Raw genomic sequence first — 21093 nt, 5'->3', positions numbered from 1 at the left:
TACAGGCCTCGACCTGACCTCCTTTTTTGCCAGTTTGAACATATCCAAAATTTTTACGGCTACACCAAAAGAAGCAGACAAAAGGTAAGCAGACCTCGTTGGGGCAAAACAGATTACCACTCACGTGTACAGGGGCTTCCCAGCTGACCTCAGAAAGGGATTTAAAGAAGATTGATGTGGCTTGCTGAAGGTGGAGAGGGTTCCTGGATTAGCATAGAGAAAAAACAGGCGTATAAATTTGCAAGAAAAAATGAGCTGCGGTTTTACTACTGCTGAAGCTGGTTAAGGAGCGAAAGCTGCAGTGTTTCAGGCGAGTGGATGCGGCTTGGCGTCTGTACCCAAGCATGGGTACCCGCCGCGATGCATGGGTACCCGCCGCGATGGCTCAGTGGTTAAGGGGCTCTTCTACTGAGCCGGAGGCGACAGGCAATCGAGGGCACTTAAGTCTACTTACGTGGAGGAATGCGAAAGCATGTGTATTGAGGAAAGGAAATGTTTTTGACACATGAAAGGGCGCAGTAGCTCTCAGATCTCGACATCTCCGTGGACACTTGAACCACGCGAAAGCATGACATCTGGCTCTGGGAAGGTCAAATTTAGCGACGCGCGAAAAGCCGCCGTATCCAGCCTAGTGAAGATTTGGCTTCAAAGAGCTTATTCTTAAACGCTCGTCTTGTCCCAGTTAAGGAGGGGCAGCCACGCGGCAGGCATACGAACTTTGGCGCGCTATGTCAATGGCAGCACTTCCTCGAGCGGGAAGAGGCGCTGTTGTGACCAGTGTTGCCTGTTTAGCACAGGCGTTGTTGAAAACTTGAGCGACGCTTGCGCCATTAAGTTGCCGCAGCGAAATCTACTTCATTAGAATTTTGCTGCATGACACGGCAATAATCTAATAGTTTCGCGTGCGCATCTAGCTGCCTAACCATCAATAATCAGTCTGGACCATATTCCACCGTATTAATTTGAAGAAAGAATATGAAATAAGCCCATTTTATTTAAGCACACCTGGGACTGCTTGACCAGGCCCAGGCGATTTTCATGTCTCACGTTGGCGTCCCTGCTCTCCATGGATCTTGGACAAAGTGGACCCCCTTACGGGCGGCCAGTGCTTGGACCATCGACAGAGCAAGAACACCGAATGTTATGCAGAACCTTTTCCGAACCCGAGTAGCAGCATTGCGTACACCTGAAATAGGGTATTGCGTCGACGCTGTACTCCTCAGCCCCTTCTGTGGTGCACTTCATATTAACTTCAAGCTGAAGTTGGTATGAACGCTTGAAATCTAGTGCCAGGAGGTATGATACCACATCCTAACTCTTTGTCTCTTACTCAGTTTCGCCAGGCTATCGCGGAAATACCTGCATCGGATGCTCTGATTGAAATTTAGACTATCCAAAATAATTCTTCTTGCTGTATATGGCACAAAAAAAAGCACGGGGCACGATAACAGGTTGTGTACACTCTTATTACGGTGGCTAACGTGCCGACGCTTTTTTTTCACCAACGTTACCCGAAACGCACAAGTGTGGCAAAAACACCCCTCTTCGCTTTCCTGGTGCGCGACGACGTCTGTGCGTTAATCAATAAAAATAAATTAAAAATCAGGGGCGACCAATTTGGCAGTCAATTTGGCAATTGGTATCAATTTGGCCATTTGGATTTTGCAGTCAATTCCAGCTCCTGTTCGTTTGGAATTTGAGTACACTGTCTTTCACTCCTAATTATGTTCGAATTCTGACTCTATTCAAATTTCGACTACGCAGTTATGAAAAATGTGTCACATTCAAAGATCGCGGCCAGTCCTCATACAGATACCACCGCTGTAGCGCAAGCGGTTAAGCAATGCACCCCTGCACAGGTAGGTGGCTGCATTTCAAACATAGCTGTCGGTAGAGGCAGTGAGGCGCAGGTTCATCTTTCCGAGCAGCGCTTGTAGTATTCCATAATTACAGCGCAACGAACGGTACGTAGAAGGACACACGCAGGGACACAACTCAGCGCTGTGTTGTGTCCCTGCCTGTATCCATCTACATCCTTTTCGTTGCGCTGTAGTTATGGAATATAGAAACCAACTCACCAAACAACTTACCTTAGCTTATAGTAGCTCTCGCCAGCTTCATTTTTGCGCAGATAGTTGTTCGGGAGGCTGTATGTTTTGCACGAAGGCCTCTAATTAGCCATTTAACTTTTTTTGAGTCATTCTTCTTGCACTGCCTCTCCCTCTTCTCCCCTACAGGAGGAGAGGGGGAAGAGGAGATGGGCAAGAGGTCAGAGGGATGGTTAACAAGGGGGCAGGTCAAGAAGGAAAAATCTCCCTAAACACCATGCACCTTGAAGGTAGAGGCTTCACACAGATGTCGATGCCGGCGGGCAGTTTTCGCCTTTTTGGCCCTCCTAATACTATCGCATCAAAAATTGCAAACGACAGTTTAGCTCTGCCTTAAGGGTATTGCGTTAATGGGTTAATGCCCACTTATGCAGCATTGGTCATTCTCAGCATTCATAGATCACTGGGAGTTCTCATACTAGTGCTGGCGTATGGTGCAGCGGTTGAGTGATCCACGTGCCACTGCCCTGTGATGGCTAGTGTTGCCACCGGTAGGGCTTGTGAGACCCAAGTTGCTGTTTTCGAGCAACCGCTCGCGACCAATTAATAATTTATTTCCCACCTGCCAATTTGGGAATTATTCTCAGAATCCGATGAGCAGGTTGTGATGATGTCAGAAGGTCATGCGGCGTACGTAGATGGCCTTCATAGGTTGCTTCTCAGAGGATTTTTTGAGGATTTTAGTGCGCCAGCAGTAGGGCTTCCACTCCGCCAAAAAGCCGTTGTCTGTCTGTCTGGTCCTTCCGCAACCTGGACCTTCAAGGTTGCATAGGGACCTACCTTTGGAAACGTGCCCAGGGGATGGCCTAGTTTTCAGAGGAAGGCGAACGAGACTCACCGAGCTCAAGCCTGGTTGGCCCAATGTCTTCGGCGTTTGTCGTTGTTTATCTACTGTGCTGGGCACGCCCTCTCCATTTGCATCGCACTTTGCTGAGAGTGGAGAGAGACAAAGTAAAGACAGTGCCTATGAAAAGAATTTCTGGGCCCCATTTTGGCTGGTTCATTACTGCGGTGGAGTTTTGTTACCACGTCGGACAGTGTCTCTGGCACCCTTTCGAAACGCCGGCTACTTGGACTGTTAAAAAAGCGCTTTGGACACTAAGATAATTGTAGAATCCTTGACTTGTAGAAAGACGCGCTTGAAGATTATGTTTTTAGTAATTTCCATTACCTCTTCCGGAGACAGCTCATTGCGAATTGAAGAGTGCACAAAAGAGAACTCATTTCGAGCGATGGAATTGCTGAAATTTGAGGTCATTGTTCAACTCTCAGGGGAGACTTGACTCTGAACAGAAAGGAGTAAAAAGGGAGTAAGGTGCCCTAAAGCGCACTCTATTTTATAAAAGAGAGTGCGCATACTTGTTTTTTACCCCCGTGGAGCCGTGTTCGCGCTCAGAGTGTATGTACGCAGTGGTAGGTTGTTATGCACCACAACATTTCGTGTGTTACGCAGCGCGGGAGGCCGTGGGACAGACGGAGGAACGGCAGGGGGGACTCCCGGACAAGGAAGTGCAGACGCCCACGGCCACTCGGCCCGTCACTCTCGCTGCGGAGCCGTTACGTCACCCTGGTAAGCACAGAAGATTGTTCCTTTCAGGGAGCTCACCCCATCGGCTGAGGTTCTAGCGCCTGACTTTTCACCAATTAAGAGTCCTCTGCGACACCTTATGAAGGCCACAAAGGACTCGCTGATTGGTGTTGCCATGAAGATCTAACCTTAATTTTGCTCCCTTGCACGCAGCAAAACACGCAGAATCACGCCACGGAGTTGGCTTGCTTGGCTGCTTCGACTTTTTAAATTCATCCCTTGTTCTTAGACAATCCTACGTGCATAGATCTCGAAGCAGCTATCAAGTGTCTGCTCTCAGGATTGACAAGAACGTCACGTGGAATCTGTAGCAGAACAGAATATATAATAATGAGCAGATGAAACACTTCAGCACAAGGTTGGAAGCCCAGCCAATCACCTGCAAAGGCGCACGATGGAGATGTCTGGAGGAATAAAGAAAAAAAACGACAACACGATTACCTCTACCATGATATTTCGCAGGGTGCGGCCGGTGCCGAGGCGCCTATAACTTTAAGCGTGCTAGGAACCACGACGGAGAAAGAAAAGCCGCGTACAGGACGGAGGGTCATTTTCGATTCCTGGAAACTGCGCTGCCACGAAACCCACAAAAGAATGGTTATTACGGCACATTTTTGAAACTTCTTTCAAGGCCTAGCACTTTCACAGGTAATGTCAGTGGGCGATTTGGTTTATGATGGCTTTCGTAAATCGGCGCGAAATACGTAGATGCACATATTTCGTATGCGTCGTTGTTTCTCGCGTCAATTTTTTTGGAATAGATTTGTTTTAATATCAACTTCTGGCTATGTGCGAGAAAACATGACTCAGCTGCCTGGAGTTATTCTTGGTAGACGTGATCTTGTTTCTTCGTCAAATAGAATTAGGTTAGCAGCATCGAGTAATACATAAAATAGATGCGAATTCAATTGGGCTACATACATACTTTTATTGTACTGAGGAATGTTTTGTCTAACAGCAACTGTAATTGTTCAGAAATGAGAAAATAATTTAGTTTGCGAAACACAGTTACTCCGTAACGCATGTGAAATCAAGGGGCATTTCAAAATAAACTTGGACTACATGGCATTTCCAATGCTGTCCAAAAAGACTGTACAAGAAACGCTTTCCAGTTACTTTTGCTTAGAAAATTCGTCGAAACGCACTTGCAAGAAAATGCACCTATATGAAGATAGAAAATACATGCATAAATATCTTGGAAACGACCTGAGTGTAAAAAATTGAGAGATGATTGGTGAGCCGATCAGATGGAATAAATGAGTTGCATTAGACTTTCAGTCCTGACGCGACACATCACACACATTTCATTACATCCACCTTTATCGGCCACGTAGTCCTATTTTTACTTGTTTGCACTTGAGTGCAGCCGCCGCAGTTTTCTGTGGTTGTGTTGCTCGGATGCTGACGAAAACGACGAGGGTTCAATCCCAGCCGCGACAGTCGCATTTCGGTGGAGGCGAAATGCTGAAATCCAGTGTACTGTGCAGTATCGATGCACGTTAAAGAAGCGCAGGTGTCGGAAATTATCCGAAGCCTTTCACTACCATCGTAGCCTGAGTCGCTTTGCGTCGTTAAACAACACAAACGAAACACTTGACTCCCGTGAGCAGTTGGTCTCTAGTATCCATCGACATTCGGTTCTGGAACGCACAACCACTGCAACGGAAGAGTGGCATCCGAAGAGCAGCGCGTGCCTTTGTGGAATCTCCGCTCATCTACTCCTCACCTCCGTGGCAGCCACTCGTAACCCGTAAGAACCACCTCCTCCGTTTACCCTCTGACTACTTCCCGTGGCAGCTACCTTGTGACCTCCTCACCTCTACAATGAGCAGAGTGGGGCGAACAGAAAGAGTGAATACAGTAAAGGCTCGTTCTCGAAGGGGACCGGAAAATTGTTCGAATAAAGCCAAGTTCGAATTATCGAATGGCCGCTAGAATGAGCGGTTACAGCGCCCCGCCGCGCGGGCAGAACCCGAAGCAGTCACATCTAGACTCGTTACCACGAGCTAGGCTCTAATACATGTTTGCGGCGGGCATATTCTGAGAATTAAATTGATCCGGTCCTAATGAAAAATGAAATGAATTGATCGGCCAGTTATGAACCAAACCCAAGTACTGGAATGCATTCTATTGAGCAGCGAGCTTTAGTGCTGGAATACATGACGCTATTTATACTCCAAAAAATGTTTATTTATGAGGTAGGTTTGTCAAAATTTAAAGTAATCGGCCAAGTTCATTTCCTTGCGTTTCTTCTGCCGAGACCACCTCGAGTTCTACCTTGAACTATTAATAACTGGACGCTCACTCCAGTTCTAGCCAACACAGTGCTGTGCGCGTGCGTTTTAATTCCTCTAAAATGAACTAATCATGCGCACAACATGGACACATTTCTTATTGTGAAAATAGTTTGTATATATTACTTCTCCCTCTACCCTCTCTTCCTGTCCCCTCACCTCTTTCATTTTTTTCTCCATTCTGCCTGCTATCCTTTATTTCCGCTGCCCCAGCTCAGGTGCTTCAGTATTGGTGGCAGATGCCGGGGCAAGCAAAAATTTTTTTCCTTCTATTTTACTATTATTTTAATAAAAACCACTACCATGACCACCTGCCGAGGCTCCATCAGCATCATCTGCAGCTTGCCCAAAGCTCCTGCGCAACGTCAGAGTTCTCACTGACAGAGAAGTGGCGTGCTGCAACATCTAGCGCCGACGCTACTTCATGTGCGCTTGGCGGTGGCATAAGAGAGTTTTAGTTTCACGTACAGTACGTAGAGGCTTCACGTACGTAGAGCTCTTACGTGTCACCAGTGCGCATGCGCAGGACGCAAAGGGTATGCGCGAGTCTCACGTAAGTACGTGGATTCGGATTTTTACGTTGCGGTCTTTGCGTCGCTTGCGTAAGTAGCGTTGACAAACATGGCGGCGCCCTGCCCGCCGCTTCACAGCGATAACAGCTTCGTCGCAAATCCCTCGACGCGATATCGTGTTCTAAACTGTTGTATTCGCCTTCGATTTGCCCATTCTTACCCTAGCATAAGGTTTCAAGCGACAAATGGCTTTTGTTTTTCAGACAGAAGGGTGATTTTTCAGCTGTTAAGCCTGACGAAGTAGCGTTGGTCGTCGTCATAGCAACGGTCTCGCGAGATCTTGAACTGAGAGAGCCCCAAACCAGCCAAACATAGCCAAACCGCCAAACACGAGAGCAGACCGAATGGCTTGGCTTAAAGACTTGTCTTGGATGATTTAGGCTACAACCAGCGTCTGTTTCTTAGTAGATGGCGCTAGGAGTAACGCGCGGCGTGCGTCGCGTACGTGTAACTATAAGGGTTTCAAACGACCTGCGTGCAGGCTACGTAGACTTCTCTCGTTTGCGTACGTGAACCCTCTACGTACGTGAGACTAAAACTCTCTATAGTCTCTTCGCCGCCGTCGGGCACATCACTGCCGGCTGTTCTCGCCGCACGTGAGCCCGGCGACGTCTGCTGGGAGCATGCAGCCTCAATTATATCGGCGTCACTAAAAAGGGCTCCAACGTCTCCACGCTGCTGAGTATGTAGTTGGCGCTCGCGGCACCAACAAAAGCTGTCATCTCCCGAAACGCCATTGCCGCCATACTATGTTGTAAACACCACGTGATCACGACCAAGCAACCGAAGCACAACGAAAACCTGGAACGGCTCGCGCCAAAGGATCAGTGGCACGGGCGAGTCCTCCGGCAACGAAAACCTGCTACGGAACGCACCGGATCGCGGGCTCTGTGAGACTCGTGCACTCGGCTTTTTTTTTCTTTTTCATTGTTTTACATCACAGGCAAATTTGGAGCGTGTTTTACTCGCTATGGGTCAACTTCTATCTACGAGGAGTGGTGTCAGCCAGTGGCTCCTAGTTAGAATTAACCGTAGCGGATGCCGACTTGCTAGAATTATCGTTTTCCCCCATTGAAATACATAGGGCTGTGTCGGGACACGGCATCAGTTCTAACTAACCGACTTCGTATTAACGAGCTTTTTCTGTAATTATATGCACCTCCCTTTATCGCTCTCCTCCTGCTCTCCTGAGAGGGGGATTTTTTTTCTACTTTGGCACCGACCAAATGAGGCAGGCGGTTCCCGAAGGCTCCAGCGAACACCGGACGCCGGGCGATTTTTCCCGACATGGGGTTTCTATTGCTATCGTATTGAATATTTGATATGAACAAGGCTCTCTCGATTGCAGTCTCGAAGCTCCCTACATTCAAACTACATTCAAATAACTGGTGGTTTACAAAAACCGTCTTATCTTTATGAACTATTACCCGCTTTGATAAAAAAAATTTTGCATTTTATTGTTGAAATGGCCTCTGCGTGATATTGTGAAATAAGCGATATTTATGATCAATAAAAGCAATTGAGACTGAGGCGTCCACTTAGGAGCCCTGACAGTGTTAAAGCTTTAAAAACCAACAGGACACGACTCTTCTTTTTCGGACCAGCCAGAGCTGGCCCATATATTGAAATCGACTTCATTTTGACTCCATGCCGCCCAGTTTCTGCTTGAAACGCGCTGTGATTTTGTCAAGTGCCATATTGTCGCCCGCGCCAGATCAGCGTGGGTCATTTTAATCCCACCAGTGCACGTGCGGCAGTGCGCAAAACGTTGCGCACGGCGATGACCTGCCCGACGCAGCTAGGCAACTGGGCCACACCCCCATCAACACCGGCGAGCCGACCTTCCGATGACGCGGCACACATGGCTCCTGCATCGACGCTTTCTTTCGCGTCCTGCGGCATCGACACGACCTGGCATCGATCACCATCACTCTGGAGCTCAGATCGCTACTCCACCTTCATCGAGCCCGCTGCTAAGGTTGCGCGCGTTAAGCGCACTTACTCCACCGTGAACTGAAGCCGGTTCCGCATACAGGTTGATGTTGCAGCCGCATCCGGTGCGGACTTTTTCTCCAGCCTGGTCCGAAGTGCGTTCTCAGTAAGACGGCACGCTGAGGACAGCACGCTCCTCGGCCTGCGCGCCAAGCTAGATCGAGCTGAATGACGCGCACATCGGATCGACAGACCAGCAAACTGGACTTTGTACAACCGGCTGGATGTGGCAGCGCGGTGGCACGCCAAAAAACTGTAACGCCGGCAGTGCGCCTCCCTCTGTCAGAGGATGGAGGAAGGCAGCAGCTCGCCGCGGCTCTTTTCCACCTTGCGGCGCATCACACAACCGCAGGCGAACCCTCAACGGCGTTCGGCGAGAGCGAGCGGAATCCGCTGCTGAGGCATAGATTCCGCCGAAATACCCAGCGGAAAGCCCGATCGCTCCAGGACCGAATTCTGCCACCGGAAAAAAATTTGCCGAATCTCGTCAGCCAATAAGAAGGCAAGTACGAATTTGGATTCCAGCCGCGACAAACATGGCGGAGCCCTTCAATGCAGGACGCTTCGCTTCGGACTGATATCGTCGCGGTTACTGCCTTTTTCAGCGCGTTCACTAGCCATAAAAGAGCAAGCGGTCTTTCGCTGTATCTCATCTCGCTCATAAGATAACGTGTGAGGGATAAATTTGCTTTAATTTTTTATTTCGTGTGACGATTCTTCCCCTTTTACGCTTAAAAGGTGCATCGGTTTGCTGAAGACAAGAACTCCCCTCCTAACAAGCAGATAGCACCACTAGGCTTATCGTTAAACTAACTTATCGTTAAAAGCTGAGGTTTAGAAATGGCGTAACGTCCGACCAAAAAGCTGCATTTAGCGTACGCAAGCCTGCATACAGTTTTAGTATTTAGACAGCATCGATTAACCTCTTGCCATATCTGTGTACACCGTGCGCAGACGACATACAGAAGATGAGCGGCGATGCGGTAGCCGGGAAGTGTGAACGAGGTGCAGCATTTCGGCGGCCACGGATGCCGCTCGCTTTCGCCGCCGAATATCCTAGTGTGAAAGCGCCATGATAGCCGCTCCCGCTACATCGAGCGGCCTCAGCTACGAGCAACTGGCTAAACGGTTTGCTGACCGGTTGGCGCCGCAACGCCCCGCGAGCGCAGCCCGCAGGGCGGCACTTTCTAGTCCCGGAAGCGATACTAGAGTCTCCCTGCCACCTCCGAAAGTTCATGCGACGCACCTTTCACCGCAGCGGAGCTCAACCACGCACTCCAGCGGTGCAAGCGTCGCACAGCTCCAGGACCGCACGGCGTGACCAACGAAATGATGCGCAACTTGAACGTGGAGCAACGTCAGGTCTTCCTGCAGCAGGTCAACTGGGTGTGGGAACATGGGGCCCTCCCTGAGAATTGGCGTACCGCCGTCCTTTGTCCCATCCGAAGGTCGGGTCGCTCACCCACGGAGCTGCGCGGCTCTTCTGCGGCGGATTCAAGATGCTTAACCAACTAGCCCGCCAAAACGTGTCTACCTCTAACGTTGTTGCCGCGCTCAAAACCGCCGTCGCGACGAGGCAGGTAGCACTGCTGCGGCTGCTGTACGTGACGGGCTCGTTTAACATCAGCCGCGCGCCGATCCTAGCGACCTTGAAGGGACTGGAGTGAACGGGTCCCTTTTGCGCTATGTTCGGGGATATTTACGTGGGCGGACTGTGCTTGTGCGAGTAGCAGACAAGCATTCCGAGCCTCGTCCAGTGGTCCTAGGCATGCAGCAAGGCTCTGTCTTGTCACCATACCTGTTCGAAGCGGCCATGTCGGTGGTGTCGAACGCCTGCGGGAAGGCAGCCCGGCATCCGTGCCTGTGGAAGGCAGCCGTGCGTGCATGTACATTTACGCAGACGACATTGCTCTGTGATGCCGGTAGAAGGCCCTGATCACACTTGCCGCCTGTTTGCGCTGCCTCGGTCTGTCGCCATGGCTTGTGTTTCGCGTTTGCGTGCTAGACCGCCGCCGATCGAACTCGACGGGAGTTCACTGCCATGGAAACGCTCGGTGAGTTACCTCGGAGTGGACATCGACGAGTTCCTCTCCTTCCGCTCCGCTTTAACCAAAGCCTGTATGCAGATGAAGAGGACCACAGCATGTCACCGCTCAAGGCCAGGGCATCTCACAACAAGCCACGATTCGGCTTTACAATGCTGAAGCACTGGAGGCCACTCTCTACGCGCTCCAGCTCGTCACGGTGCCTAAACCGAACTGGAAACAGCTCGAGGTGCAACACCGTAAACCCCTGCGTGTATTCATTGGCCTCCCTGCGAACTCCCATTCCCCGGAGACACTAGGCGAGGCGGGCGCGTGGGAACTACAACTTCAGACCACGCGGCGGGCGTTGCACCACATCGATAGATTACACCGCGCACCAGACCCCGGACCGCTACTGTAGCATTTTCGCAAGTGCACTCATTCGCGCATGGAAGCGGCGCTGCTCGAGTACGATGTAAGGCCCCCATACGGATTCTGTTCGCCCTGGCCTGCTGCTTCGGAGGTTCAGCGAGACAGAGCGGAGCATCTCGCTCTGTGCTGTAAGGATTCTGGCTACAGCCCGTCTGGTTCAGCTGCGTAATCGGCCCGTGACACCTTCAGCCGGGATTACTGCATGGCGATAGGCATCTTGGCTCACACGGCCGGTCCCTGCTTGGGTTATTGGATTCGAGACGGATGACTCTGCCGCCGTTTGTAAACAACATTGCTACGGAGGCAGTTAGCGACCGCCAAACTGAGCAGGAGTGGCTCACTCCTTCAACTGTGCCAGCTCGCTGTCGCCTCGCCCATTCGGACTTCCCGGAAGACGTGTTTGGCTTGACAGCGTGAGAACTGTCGTTCGGACGCGAAGACAACGCTCTCTCTGGGGGGGGGGGGGCGATTGTCCAGCGGCACCCTCTCTCTCCGGCGAGGCATGTGACGAGGGCGTGTCCCTATGTGAAGTGGTGTGTGTAGACAGCGCAAGTTAGGCCACGCCCAACCTGGCGAAGACCTCCTCGAACCTGGGGAATCCTAGGGACCGGACCCTTTTAAACCCGGACGACGAGTGTCATGAGGAGGACTCCTCGATCATCCTCAGATCTTCTGAGACCCTTCGACCTTCCCCCATCGCACTCCAATGGGTTCCTAAATCTTGTAAATAATAACCCCCTGTACAGTTTCCTTCATAACCAAGACCGACAACGTCATTCGTAGAAGGGACCTGCGGCGCTGAAAGAGTCAGCTCACTCAAGGACCCTTCACCTCTAACAATTGGTTGGCAGCAGCTGGGATGGACCGTGCGACATCGTGCTTTCTCAACCGGTAAGCGTTTCGGCATTGTGCTATAGGATTCGCCAGGCTACAGATTTTGAGAGAATAATCTAGAATCACTGGGAAGTGTATGTCAATTGAGAAAGAGTAATCTCACGACATTTTGCAGATAGCATTGCGAAAGCGGAGAAAGCGTTTTCATGGACCTTATGAAATGGTCAAATTCGGACATGCTGTGGTTATGCGAGGAACTGTCAATAGATTTACTGGGCAAAATTACATTACCTGAAATATGCAAGAGAATTCAAAAACACGTAGAGGACGATCAGCTGGTAGATACGTGGAATTTGTACAGAAGGAAAAAAGAAAAAGGGAAGCGGAATGGGAAAAAGAGAAAGAACGGCAGAAGTGGGAAGCTGAAAAAGAAGAAAGAAATCTAAAGCGATTGCAGCTTGAAAGCGAAAATCAAAAAAAGGCGACAGTACGAGAGCCGGGTCTCCTGAAAGAGCAAGCGATGTACAATCATATAGAATGAACAGATTCATGAAGCCCTATGAAAGTGGAAGGGACATTGTACCTGGGAAACTTTGAGAGAACTAGCGAAAGGGAGAACTTTGCTCGCAGTACATGGCCGCAACGGCTTCTGACACTCTTGCCATGTGAAGTAGCTGAAGTCATAGCGAGACTTAGCACACAAGACGCAGCTGACTACGAAAAAGTACAAGCCCGCCTGCTAAAAAGGTACCGGCTGTCAGCCGAAGCTTTCCGACAGTGCTTCAGGAACACAATGAAAAACGATAGCAAGGGCTATCCGGATTTCGCGTATGGTCTAAATACGAATCTGCTAGAGTGGCTAAAAGGAGCCGAGGTTTGTGAAAGCAAAGACAAAATCATCGAGTGTTTTTGCCTTGAGCAATTTTACCGAAGCATTCCCAAGTGGTGAAACTATGGGTTCAAGACAGGGAAAAAGTCGACACAGTTGAAAGCGCCGCTGAGCTAGCAGAGGAGTACGTTTCGCGCAGAAGGTTGAACACTGAAAAGGGTGCGTCACACACTCGAAACGCGATGCGAGATCAATGGCCTAGCAGAAAGACGCGAAGTGCTAGAAGATCGGAGAAATCGGAGGCAACGTAGGTAGCGCCAGAAAAGCGTGAAGAACAGGCAAAGAGACAGGGAGCAGACAAAGCCGCGAAAAAAGAGTTTGAGGCTAGTAGGCCATTTCGTTGCTACAACTGCAATGGTGTCGGGCACTTTGCAGCCAAGTGTACAAAGCAACGTTTGGTGTTCTCGTGCGTCGAGGATAACGCCGAGAATCTAGAGCTCCTTAAGCCATACCTGCACGAGCTGCACGTTAACGGGAAACCGTGCAGGGTGTTACGTGATAGCGCCCCGACGATGGACGTTGTTAAGTTAGAAGCCCACGGCACCGATGGGTCGCCCCCCCCCCCCTTCGCACCTGTTCCCAGGAGCGGTCATGCCCGGGGGAAATAGAGGAATGTGCGTCGAGGCGGGACGCCGGCTGCCTCGTTGCCAGCTACGGAACTAATCCTTTTCTGTTCCGGCGCCGAGTAAACCTTGTCCCGCGGAAGACATTCCTTGGCTGTCAACGGAGACGGCAAATCTGGTGCGTGGCATTCGATGGAATGCACGTGCAGCGAGCTGTGTATGCGGAGTCACGCGTCCTGCACGTTTCAGGAGGAGCGGGGTCCACTGGGGTCGGACCTGTAAGCCCTGGGCTCCGCCCACTTGTACGTACGATGCTATTGCTTTGCTATTGGTTCAAATTGGGCGAGAGCCGGTTTACTAAAGCTCCGCCTCATTATCGAAGGGGTTAAAACCCGCTGTAATGAATGACTTGGGACGAGCGCACCCAGTCTCAAGCTCGGCCGTTTTTAACAGCCTTTTTTATCAGCCTTTTTTAAGCTGCCTTTTACTCACCTGCCTTTTTATGTCAGTGCCGTCTTTAATAAACAAGTTTTGTCGTAAGAAGTTGGAATTGCTGCCCCAACCGGCAACGTGTCGCCAGACGAGCGGACGAAGACCCGAAGTGCTCTTCGTACCGCTAACCGCCGTATATTCGATCACCGGCCAGCGTGCCATCATCATTCACCGCTCGCGAGGAGCAACCGACAAGCCCAATCCGGCCATCCCATCAGTAGGAGGGCAAGAAGTTTATCTGACGTTGTCCCTCCATCTTACGTTTCCGCGGACCATTTTACGGGAGAAGTCTCGTGTATTAAACAGGCAGTAGAAGAACACAGTGTATGCCTTCCCATAGTTAGAGTGAAAATTTGTGGGCCGTTCGGAGAGCTAATCACTGAGGCCGCAGTTTCGAAGGCCGTGTCACTTCAATATCCTTATCTCTTCTGGAATCGATCAGACTAATTGCTACGCGAGAGAGGCCAGAAGCTCGGAAGCGGGGTGATACAAGCTTTGACAAGGTCGAAAACTCATCAGCTCGCATCTCAACTAAGTCAGATTACCGAACCTCAGGTAGCCAGAGACGCACCAGCCAGCATATCGTTGCAAACAAATGAGGAGGAAAGGAAACCAACGAGGAATGAAAGCCAGACACCTGACCGAGCAGATGAGCAACCAGGGACTTCAATCAATAAGTCGGTAGAGGAGGGAGCAAACGCTGAAGGATCCGTTTTATCTCCAACATCGCGTAGTTTTGATCGCCTTCAGCAGGTGAACAGGGAGTCCCTTATAAAAGGACAGAAGCAGGATCCCACTTTGGAAAGACTGCACCTTACAGCTAAAGAGGGCATCGCTAAACGCAACATAATGATGCATGAGAAGGGAGCCTTACTATACCGACACTACCAGGACAGAAAAGGCAAAACATTTTATCAGCTGGTCGTTCCCGAAAAATACAGAGCGGACTTTCTGAGTCTCTGCCACGGAAAAGGCTGGGCAGGACATCCGGAATTCGATAAAACAAAGGAGCGGCTATTAATGGAATATTATTGGCCGGGTTGTTTCAAAGATGCAGAACGCTACGTAAAATCATGCGATGCGTGCCAGCGCGTGGGCAATCCGGGAGAGACATTGAAGTCTCCACTGAAAACTGTTCCATTGATCTCGGAACCCGGCCGCGGGCTTGTAATAAACACAGTAGGCCCTTTGCCTAAAACGAAATCAGGCTATAAGTACTTGCTTACTATGCTATGTCCCGCCGCAAAATTTCCCGAGGGAATTCCGTTGAAGGACTTCAGCTCCACAGAAATAGTTGACGCCGTTTTGTCAGTGTTCGCGAGAATAGGATTTCCGGCCAAAATTCAAGCCGATCAGGCGACGGTATTTACAAGCGCCTTGACGACCACATTCCTAGAAAGATGCGGAATAAAACTGTTACACAGCTCTGTGTATCATCCGCAGTTCAACAGTGTAGAGAAATGGCATTCGGTGCTGAAGCGTGTGCTACGCGCTCTTTGTTATGAGCATAAAGCAGACTGGGCGGATTGTCTGCTGGCCACACTTTTCGCTTTATGAACAGTCCCCCACGGAGCTACGGGATTTACGCCAGCAGAACTCGTGTACGGAAGAGCCCTCCGCTCTCCCCTCAGAATGCTGAGAGAAATGCGGGAAGGGACAGGAGAGAACCAGACAGTGGTTGAGTACGTGCGTCAGCTACTGGACCGTCTTAACAACACGAAGGAATTAGTAAAACGAAATTTGAAAGCTGCCCAGGAGGCCGCCAAGGTCTATTATGAAAAAACGCGCGCCTTCGAGTTTTCCCCGCGGGCGATCGCGTGATGATCCTCCGGCCATCAAGAAAAAACAAACTGGAAGTTCACTGGGATGGTCCAGTAGAAGTGTTGCAAAAACTTTCGGAGACGAATTACGGCTAAGGGTTCCAGGCAGGGGAAAGCAGGTGAGAATCTATCACTGCATTCTGATGAAGCCGTTCGTGGAACGCAGCGGGATCGTCAATCTGACTCTAAATGAACCAGAAGAGCTGGGCAGCGAGAGTCAGGGTTGGAAGGGAGGTGCGTACGCTAGTGACAACGTGGAGAACATTCTGGCTCTCTCCGTAATTGCAGATTTCCTAAGCGGGACCCAGGTCGACACGCTAAAGCAGTTGTTGAGCGAATTCGCTGACCTATTTTGCAGTCGCCTGGGAATGACACACCTCCTGACACACGAAATCGAGGTCACCTCTGATGAGCCGGTACGGTCGAAACCCTACCGAGTATCACCGCGGCAAAAAGAAATAATGGCGAAAATAATGAAGCGCCGACCAAAAGGTGTTGTCAAGATGGAAGGACGTCAAGATGGAAGAAATAATGGACGAGGAAATTCAGCGCATGTTGGAGCTGGGGGTTGTGCAGCCAGCGTAAAGTGTCTATACCTTACCGCTAATTCTTTTTGAGGCCCCAAGGAAAGATCCTCGTCCCTGCGTGGATTATAGAAAGCTGAATGCAATTACCGGGGATCAGCTATACCCGATTCCCAACATAGAGAAAAGGATAGAAAGGGTGAGCGGCGCGAAATTCATTTCCACCCTCGATCTCGTACGGGCATATTGGCAAGTTCCCCTCTCAGAAAGCGCGAGCAGGTATGCCGCTTTGATCTCCCCAGCGGGCACCTTTCGACCCTTTATGCTTAGTTTTGGGTTATAGTCTGCCCCCTACAGCTTCTCAAAACTCATGGACACCGTACTGAAGGACATGCAGTGCTTTGCACTCCCTTATTTAGACGATGTGGCGATGTTTTCGGAAACCTGCCAAGAGCATCTAGAACACCTAAAGACCGTGTTTTCCAGTTTACGACAGGCTGGACTGACACTGAAGGCAGAAAATTGTAGATTTGGTTGCGCTCAGGGGACCTACTTGGGCCACGTTGTAGGCCAGGGAACTAGAAGCCCCTCCGAGTTAGATTTCCCCGATCGCAGCATTTTCGCAACCACGGACGAAAACGGACATTCGCTCCATTTTGGGATTAGTTCGGTAATACCAGCGATATATTCCTAGCTACTCACAGCGGGTTAGTCCCTTAACTGACGCCTTGCGAAAGGGAGCACCTACTAACGTAAGTTGGGATAACCAAAAAGAAAACGCCTTCAAAAGCCTGAAGGAAGCACTCGTGTTCCGACCCTTGCTCAGGGCCCCTGACTATAGGAAAGAGTTTATAGTCCAGTGAGATGCCAGCGATAGAGGGCTGGGTGCTGTCTTAAGCCAAGTTGGCTACGACCATGAAGAACACCCAGCTCTGTACATCAGCCGCAAACTGACCAGTAGAGAGGAAGCGTACAGCACTTCCGAAAAAGAGTGCGCGTGTTTAGTTTGGGCAGCGCAGAAGTTGTCGTGTTACCTGTACGGAGCAAAATTTGTATCTGAGATTGACCATTGCCCTTTAACGTGGCTGCGACAGATGTCCCCCAAAAATGGTCGCTTGCTTAGATGGGGTCTGGCTCTCCAACAGTACAATTTCTCTGTGCGTTATAAGGGGAAACTGCACGGAAATGCTGATGGCTTGACCAGACTGATGTAAGCGGGAGAACTTAGAGGAATCTCCTCCTGCGTGAGTGTTTTTTTACTTTGTTGCGAGTAATCCGGCTGTGGCAGTTTCAAAAGGGGATGTTTCGCGCTCAGTCGGCACAAAATTAACCCAAATTTAAACACAAATTTTTAAAGTATATTGTTGTCAATGGAAGAAGCCTGGTGATTCTTTGGCGAATTCCGAGCGCTTGCGGGTGGAGCAGTGCTTTGCTGTTTGAAACGTCCCACCTGCGCTTTCCTTTGTTGTGTTGGTGGTGCTTTGGGTTCTGCCTTGGGGGCGCTGATATTGCAATCCAAGGGACCAACACGGACGAAATCTCATCTCTTCCTGCCCAGCGGTCGTCAACGCTGGACATTCGAGATTTTTCAGGCCGCGGAGGAGCTGTAAGGATTCTGGCGGCAGCCCGTCTGGTTCAGCTGCGTAATCGGCCCGGGACACCTGCAGCCGGGGTCACTTCACGGCGATAGGCATCTTGGTTCCCTCGGCCGGTCCCCGCTTGGTTTATTGGATTCGAGACGGATGACTCTGCCGCCGTTTGTAAACAACATTGCTACGGAGGCAGTTAGCGACCGCCAAACTGAGCAGGAGTGGCTCACTCCTTCAACTGTGCCAGCTCGCTGTCGCCTCGCCCATTCGGACTTCCCGGAAGACTTGTTCGGCTTGACAGCGTGAGAACTGTCGTTCGGACGCGAAGACAACGCTCTCTCTGGGGGGGGGGGGGATTGTTCAGCGGCACCCTCTCTCTCCGGCGAGGCATGTGACGGGGACGTGTCCCTATGTGAAGTGGTGTGTGTAATACAGCGCAAGTTAGGCCACGCCCAACATGGAGAAGATCTCCTCGAACCTGGGGAATCCTAGGGACCGGACCCTTTTTAAACCGGACGACGAGTGTCATGAGGAGGACCCCTCGATCATCCTCAGATCTTCTCAAACTCTCTGACCTTCCCCCATCGCCCTCCAATGGGTTCCTAAATCTTGAAAATAATGTAAAATAAACCCCCTGTACAGTTTTCTTCATAACCAAGTCCGACAACGTCATTCGTAGAAGGGACCTGCGGCGCTGAAAGAGTCAGCTCACTTAAGGACTCTTCATCTCCAACAGCGCACTGCAGCTGTTTGCCGGAACCGTCATCAGCGAAGAACATTTAGACCACTTCCTCGTGTACACCGACGGCTCCGTGGAGAGCGAAAGCTGCTCGCTTGCAGCGGCGGCCACCACCCCCGCCCCGCATCTGTACAGACAGGAACATGTCACCGTTCTGGTCTCCTTCACCACGGCGGAGCTTATGGGCACCCGTTTGGGACTCTGCTTGCTCCTCTCCCATGCTCTGCCGCTGCACACTTGTGCTCTGCATTGCGACTCTCACACCGCTCTCAGCCGCCTGCAAACCCGAGGCCGCGGTACCCCTCTGGTTTGTAAAATCCGCGCTGTGCCTAGAGCGCTATTCGTGCACAGTGGGTGGTGCACGGCTACCGTACAGTTGCGGGCAATGAGCAAGCCGACAACAAGCGACCGCCGCGCACAACCTACCTCATAGCGACATGCCTCTCGCACTGGAGGACGTCCGAGCGGTCATCTACGACCACTTTCCAACAACAGCACCCCGACTCGCGCATCGCACGAGGGGAGCCATCGACAGCATCGCTCCTTGTCACGGCTGCAGCACACGATGATCCTTCGTGCGTGTTAGGATGCGCGTGGTCCGGGGACAGACGGGTGCGCCACGGACTAGCTACAAGCGACGTGGGTTTTGATTGTGGCGCGGTTGAAACACTGCAGCACTTGGTCCAATTCTGTACCGCGCTCGGTTAACTACGTCGCGACATGCTTACCGCCTACAGGGCGCAGGGGATCATCGCAGAAAGTGCATCGGAGCTCGTGGCGCTGCAGGGCAGTGAGCGTTGTTGTGCCATAGAGGTAGTCCCGTAGCGCTCGCCACCCGTTTTGTGACAGAGCGTTGCCAACTGTCTTGGCGGTAGCAAAGACTCCGAGTCAGACGTCGGTAAAAATAACAAAAGGGATTTCATACACTACATACAGGGCATTTTTACAGAACAAGATCGGCACGGGGGCCGAGAGCTAACAGCAAACGCGACTGTTCTCGCAGAGCGACGTCCGGTGAGACTCCCAAAGAGTCACACCATCTCAGTCCACTGGTGAGCAGCACTCAGCTCACGGTGGGTCGGTCTCTCTGTGGGTCCGGCTCCCCTCCAATCGGCACCATTGGGGCTTATAAAGCCCGAGAAACAGTTGTCACCCAAAATGCCCAGTACAAAGCCAGCACTTATCGGCCGTCCGAGAGGTCCAACCAGCGACCGCGCAGGCCTCCCGCTTCAAGTTGGCCGCGTGCGGTGACTTCCAGGGCGAAATCGGAACCGGTGCCTCGCTGTCTAGCAACTTGCTGCACGTATGGACATGTCAATTGCCGATGCCTCTCTATAGGGCGGCGCTGCCTAGCGGCGCAGCATCTTGGCGTTTGTTGCCACGTGTGTGCTTGGTAGGGGAGGCACAAAGTTAGGTCGTGAGATTTGTGAGGCCTATCACATTGACAGAGAAGGTGATAACTGTGCAAGCACTAGTTCACTTACCTTGACCAAAAAAGAAAAAATGTACCTAAAGAACAGTTTGCCACACCTTGATTAGATTGTCTATGTATTGTTAACCCAGTGTGCGCATGCACCACCGAATTGCTTATATGTTCCTTTATGTTCAGTAAACAACTCAGTTGATGTTTAGCGCTCGTCCTGTCTACTTCTATGTCTGTGTCTTTGTTATATGCGCTAGTCTTTTAATTCATGATGAAACACCAACTAGCCCAGCTTTCCGCCTTGATTGTCAAGAGAGCGTTAGGGCCTTGGTGCCTTGCGGCGCAGCACCGGGCTTGTCCAAAGGTCGTTAATAATAATCAATTAATCAATCAATCAATCAATACTAATTTTTCGGTGCCCAGGAACAACCCATAGGTCTTAGTGCTGGCACACCATTCACACGCACAAAAATTTAAATTTATTTCACTACAAAGGGAGACAATAATAATAATAATAATAATAATAATAATAATAATAATAATAATAATAATAATAATAATAATTTTTTATTCACAAGTCTACAAATACAATCACAGATACCAGACTCGCCTAAGAAATCACATGTGTCTTGTCACTCGAAGCCTGTCAGTCGACAGCAAGTCTCGGCCGCAAAAATTGGCGATTTTTGGGGGGTGAGAAAAATAGAAAAAAGGTAGAAACCGAAAAGTTTCACAATGGCACAGAAATTAATGTGTACAGCACAATCATTATAAGTGCAATTTTTTTTAGCTTTATGCAATATCACGTACAGACTCACAGTAATTAATTTCAGGGGGAAGAGCATTAAATATATCTGGAACATAATAAGCTCGACTATATTTACCAAATCTGGTCCGTGTGCGAGGAACTGAAAATGCAGGCACATGATGTAAAGGCCGGGGAAGCACAGTGGGGACTTTAAATGTATCGTTCCAGAAATGTTTTAGTACAACGGTATGGACAAAAAGGGATCGAAAATTGGGCATCCTTAGCATCTGAAAAAGGTTCACATTTTGCGGAGTACACACATCGTAACACTTTTTAACATGTATTTTAACAATCTATTTACACGTTGATGCCAGATACCAGAACAATGAACAAAAGTTGTGATTCCATACCTGAGTACACTGTAGGCTAAGGAATGAACCTATAATTTCCGCACCGAAATTG

The 21093-nt window shown here is 50.3% G+C and overlaps 1 pseudogene; it reads left to right on the top strand.

The window, feature by feature from the left end:
* The first annotated feature begins 1843 nt into the window (after nt 1–1843).
* Nucleotides 1844–21093, top strand: part of LOC144112424 (tubulin beta-1 chain-like) — a 111528-nt pseudogene continuing 92278 nt past the window's right edge.

The sequence above is a fragment of the Amblyomma americanum genome, unplaced genomic scaffold (assembly GCF_052857255.1).
Source record: "Amblyomma americanum isolate KBUSLIRL-KWMA unplaced genomic scaffold, ASM5285725v1 scaffold_100, whole genome shotgun sequence".
Classification (NCBI taxonomy): domain Eukaryota; kingdom Metazoa; phylum Arthropoda; class Arachnida; order Ixodida; family Ixodidae; genus Amblyomma; species Amblyomma americanum.
Note: the sequence above shows the minus strand (reverse complement) of the source record. Positions and strands in the feature narration are given on the sequence as shown.